The 5,883-nt window shown below is 38.0% G+C and overlaps 1 long non-coding RNA gene across 1 annotated transcript; it reads left to right on the top strand.

Moving 5' to 3' along the window:
• The first annotated feature begins 3,881 nt into the window (after positions 1-3,881).
• On the top strand, positions 3,882-5,159 carry LOC137733236 (uncharacterized). The gene is made up of 2 exons (XR_011068432.1): positions 3,882-4,019; positions 4,347-5,159. It is a non-coding gene; the product is annotated as an uncharacterized lncRNA (long non-coding RNA).
• The last annotated feature ends 724 nt before the right edge of the window (positions 5,160-5,883 follow it).

The raw sequence follows: 5,883 nt of genomic DNA, 5'->3' as shown, positions 1-5,883 counted from the left end.
TGGCAAGTCAGTTGTTGACTTTCCCATGGTTGTTTTCTTCTTTGTAGACCGTGTTTCAACGGTCATGAACTCCGAAGGTTTAGCACAAAGGTCCCACCGGGCGTGCCAAAATGTTGACTCTAAAAATTACAAAACCTACGTGGTGCGCAGGCCGAGTAACTAATAAGCTAACTACGTCATTCGGTTGAATGCGGGGCGTGCCAACTCGTCGGCCGAGCTTGGCCGAGGAGTAAAATTTGTTGATGTCGCTTTGAGCGCGTCGTTGACTTCTCTATCTTGCGATTGCGACTGAGGAAGGAACGCTCTCGGTCTCTGGGTTCTACAGCCTGAAGACAAGGCTGCTAATTCTGCGGAGTTCACAAGTCGTCGGAACCCGATTCGGTCACTGTGATTATATTCGTAATAGTATAAGCACATCGAATCGAGACCAAACTATATGGGCACAGGTACTCAAACGTGATATATGTCTTGATGATGAACGTAGTTCGGCCGTCGAAATGCCGAATCCTGAAACTCACTTGCGAGTATCCAATCATAAAACCACTCGGCGTCCAGTACGCCGAGTAATGCAATTCGTAAAAAAATCTCAAGGTGTTTGAGAGGTTTTGCGCAGGGCAATTGTATGTTGATTTTTGAAGGGTCTTTCTGTTGTATGATTTCTTGTATTTATAGTGCTCAGTTCCTTGAAACCAATTCTGATTTGGATTGGGAGTCCTTGTCCCATTTCGCCTCTAACTCGAACAAACCTACTCCTACTGGGATTCTGATTTTTCCTTCTTTTCGGGACTCCATTCCTTGCCGGTCGAGAATCCTGGTCGCACCAGGACTTCCTCGACCTTTTCTATTCATCCGGACTACTTAGGATAGGATTTGGCCGACCCTGTCAGCTGGCCCGGGATTTATTATTCGGCCCATAGTATTTATCATTACCTTGGGCCGAGCACATCCTGCTGCTTCGGCCCAACAATAATATTTTGGGCCCAAACAGTAACACATAAAATTACTAAGTCGTGTTACATTTTCCCTTTAATTTTTTTTTTCATCAATTTTCTTTTGATTCATGTTTTAACACGTATTGAATATTTTTCAAATTAACAGTTGGTTCTTGCAGCCGCATGAAGAGACTGACTATTCAAGTTTCACAAGTTAGTTCAAGGGCCTTAATCACTATATAAAGTTTCCATTTCTAATGCTTATTACTTGCACTTATAGCTTTCCCCTTATTAAGAAAATTTCATTGATTGCAATTGGTAAATGTTATTAGGGTGAGAAGGGGATCATCGATCTGAAATGAGCTTTTTATGGAAGCAAGCAGATCAAGTTTTAGAGTGCAATATATCCTTGATTCTTTTTCCTTTTTTTTTCCTATGTGAATTATCCTAGCTTAAAAGTGAATTATATTATTGATTTTGTAATGTTTTGTTGTATTTTATATATGGAGGATTTCAGTGTGAATTAAAAAAAGAGCTTCCTAACAACATATATGTTGCTGCTGCGAGTCAATTTCAAATTCTCGAATTCTCAGATTTTTTTTTTTTTTTTTTTTTTTGGCTTAATTATGTAGATGTTGGATCTCAAATTTTATAGTTCAGAATGTAAAATGTATGCTCTAAATCATTGTGACTTCCCCGTGCAAAAGTACAATGTTAAAATTAAATATTTGATTTTTAAAAGAAATTGTGATCGGACATATTTTATATTTTGGCTAGAATTGTAAAAAGTGGTAACATGAGTTAGGGTCATAGTGAATACGATGCATGATGTTTAACTCCCTTTTTTGGCGCCGGACCCTGTTATGTACGTCCAAAAGTATGGGAGGTTACAGGGCTGTTTAATGCGGAGAGGGGTTCCTAGTTCGAACTTTGAACTCTCCCGTTGTTGAACCACATGTTGGGGGAAGAAAAAAAATGAATAATGTGTTGGGTGTAAGTAGAGTATAGGGTGTTATAATGGGTGTGAACGATAACTGACTCTATAATGTTAAACTTATGATACTTCTGGTCATAAGTTTTCTTAAATAATTGGTCCTGAGAATTTATTAGTTGGAATGGGATCTTAATTTTTTTGTGTTACCTTAATTTATGTGCAAAACATACAACTTTTGTGATTTGAAATGTTTAAGTTCTTCATGTAAATTGTACAGTTCCTCTTTATGTCAGCTGAATTGAATTTATATGAAAACCAGGTTGCTGAATTTAGCAGCCCAATTCACCCATCTATTGCTTATTTAAATTATTTGAAGATTCCTATGTTGATTGGTGATTTTGTTGGATTTACTCAGATCAAATATTTGTTATCTACATCACTATATTTGAGGATGTGATTCTGTTCCTGCCACTTTTTTGGTTACTCTCTGTGGAAATTAGTCATGCCTTTTTGTTTAGATGTTAAAACATGTGTCTGGCCTGCAGGATATATATTTTGTCATCTTCACTTGAAGGGCAATATAAGTGTTAAATGCATGTTGCTTCTGTTTCTCAGGGAAACAGAATTTTTTGCAACTAATCTTTTGTAATCAGCTCGGTTGAATGTATGTAAAAGTCGAATTGCTTATTTTATCGATACCGTTCACTCGTCTATCCTTTTTGTTCGTTCATGATTATGTTGAATTTTTTTTAGGTTAAATTTATATTATTTATGTAATTAAAGCTGATGCATTCAAGTCCCGCAACAACCCGCGTACATTTTTTCTAGTAAGAACAAAAGGAGAAACCAAGGTCTCAACCCACCACATTTCCACAAGCCGATCCCAGTCTCTTCAGCCAATCCGCTGCAGCCACGTTTTAACTCCACGAAACCACTATGTAATTGAAGTCATAGAAGGCTGCGAACGTGAGAACAACCCGCGTACATTTTTTCTAGTAAGAACAAAAGGAGAAACCAAGGTCTCAACCCACCACATTTCCACAAGCCGATCCCAGTCTCTTCAGCCAATCCGCTGCAGCCACGTTTTAACTCCACGAAACCACTATGTAATTGAAGTCATAGAAGGCTGCGAACGTGAGTTTTATCCAATACTTTCTGAGTTGCTTTGTTACGTTTAATCTCAGCCTTAATCAATCAAACCCTTATTCATACATAGTATAAAACGAATGCACAAAGGGTTTATATTTAAACTATACTATAAACTGTTGAGAGTTGTCCCACATTGGTGAGGGACAAGATTTGCTATATGCTTATATTATCTTGGGCTACACCTCATATTGCCAATTGGTTTTATGGTGGAGCCTCAATCTCATCATGGTATTAGAGTAAGGTTGTCCACATGTGAAGCCTAACGGCCACACGCGCTCCACGTCATCCAGTTGTTGTCCATGTGTAAACTTGAAAATCCACCACACGTGCGAGGGTGTGTTGAGAGTTGTCCCACATTGGTGAGGGACAATGTTTGCTATGTGCTTATATGATCTTGGGCTACTTCTCATATTACCAATTGGTTTTATGGTGGAATCCCAATTTCATCATGGTATCAGAGCCAGGTTGTCCACGTGTGAAGCCCAACGGCCACACGCGCTCCACGTCATCCAGTTGTTGTACATTTGTAGACTTAAAAATCTGCCACACGTGCGGGGGCGTGTTGAGAGTTGTCTCACATTGGTGAGGGACAATGTTTGCTATGTGCTTATATGATCTTAGGCTACTTCCCATAGTACTAATTGATTTTATGATGAAACCTCAATCTCATTATAAACTAATATACATGTGTTATGATACGTGAGTGGATTCGTAACATCATACGTCACCAGGGATTCGTAACAGCATGCGTCACCAGACGTTGAATATCTGTAAGCATGCGGGCCATATGTGTGTGTGTGTGTATATATCTTGTACTGTCTATCAAACCACTGGAGCTTAATCTAATCCGTCCCTATATCAACTCATCACAGAGAGAGAGACAGAGAGAGAGAGAGAGAGACAGAGAGAGATGGGACTGTTCTCAAACAAGGTTGATAAGTTCCAGATCAAGCCAGGAGATCACGTTTATACCTATAGAGGGCTGCACACATACTCCCACCATGGTCGGTAATTAAGAGCATGTTTGTCATTGTTTCTAAGTGCCTCTATATAAATATGTTAAAATTGTTATCAAAAGTTCAAGTGTTTTGTGGAATAGCGTAAATGCTTTTTGAAGAGGCAAATGTATATGAATTCCCTTTAAAGCATTTTTACGAGTCAAAAGTACATTTCTAAGTTTTTCTGTTAAACGAAGTTAAAAACTAGTTTTGGCTGTTAAAGAAATGCTTCTCTAATTTTAACTTCCAAATCTGACCTCACACCCCTAATCTCTCAGAATAATTTATTTTATACATATTTAGCGATTGGCTTTTGGTTATATACATATTCAGGAATATGCGTGGAGGCAGATAGGGTGATCCACTACACCAGAACACAAGCTGCAAAAAAGAAATTAGGGATGTTTCGGAAGACTAAATGCAAAACTGCGGGCATCACCCAGATATGGCACGAGGAGTGATCAAAACTTGCGTCGACTGCTTCCTACACGGCCATGGGCTTTACCGCTTCGGATACGGAGTCTCTTATGCTCACTTCCTATTGAAATTTCCAGGAACTTGCACGACGGGTCGTTCCAATTCAGCCGACGAAGTCATAGCTCGCGCCACAGAACTGCTCAACAAGGAAGAGGGTTTCGGGGACTATAAGCTGTTTAGTAACAACTGCGAATCGTTTGCGATTTTCTGCAAAACAGGAAAACGTCTGAGCGAGCAGGCATTTTCTGCCTTAAATAGTACTAAAATCTTGTTCAAAGCGTTTGTGAAGCATAACGTGGAAAGGCTTCTGGAAGACGTGTCTATTCATCAACCAGACAAGTACATGCTGTTGAAACAAACTTTTGAAACTGATGTTAACTTGCCCAGCAAGGAAATTATAGCCCAACTTCGAAAGCTCAACGAGAAATATGATGACGAGCAGGAGGATGTCACTGATGAAGATCTGCTAGACGACCACGAGTGTCTAGAGATCAACGATGAGGAGGGGGATGATGGCCGTCCCTCTCAATCATATGATTAAGTGATATCTTTACTAAATAAACTCATGTTGCAAGCTACGCTAGCTATTAGTTTGGATCCGATGTGTGTCTTGATTATGTATTACTTTATCTTTAAACTTGGAAATGTAAGAATGAATAATTTCCCTTTTTCGGCTAATGTTTGAAGTTAACTCCAATCTGGTCATATGAAAAACTGCAATATTCTTGTTTATGGCTCACTGAAAAATCTATTATATAAGAACGATCTCATAATTCTAGTAACAATCGATATAATGGATAAAATCCACTAGTTAATAAGGTTTTATTTTTTTTTGTCGATCACTAGTTAATAATTGGATTTGTGGGTTTTGTGCGTTAAAAGAGTGATATTTTGATGAGTAGGATCACATGACATTACTATTCATTCAAATTATAACACATTTTTCTTTTTATCACTGACTGACTGAACTATAACCTCAGCAGTTAAGAATGAACTCCCAATGACCAATCAAAAATCAACATCCCAATTGATTATATTGAAAAAGTTAAATCCCAGGTAGTCAAAATTTCCGATGTAATCCAAGCCAAGTGAAATGAAATCAATTATTTTGTTAGATATGTAATAGTAAAAATAAATAAATAAAGTAAATTAAAGGCAATTTTGGCACTAAATTTAAATTATGGAGCTTTATATATAGAGATAAAAACTTGGGTAAAATACAAAAAACTACCTCAACTATTGGTGTTACGACACTTTCATACCTCATCTTTTAAAATTGACAATGTCATACATCATCTTATGAATTTGTGCCAATGTCAGACCTCTGTCAGTTTTTCTGTTACTTTTTCTGTTAAATGCTGACGTGGCTAGAAACAGGACCCATTTTTATTAA

The sequence above is a fragment of the Pyrus communis genome, chromosome 5 (genome assembly GCF_963583255.1).
Source record: "Pyrus communis chromosome 5, drPyrComm1.1, whole genome shotgun sequence".
NCBI classification, from domain to species: domain Eukaryota; kingdom Viridiplantae; phylum Streptophyta; class Magnoliopsida; order Rosales; family Rosaceae; genus Pyrus; species Pyrus communis.
This window is presented reverse-complemented; position numbering and strand designations above follow the sequence as displayed.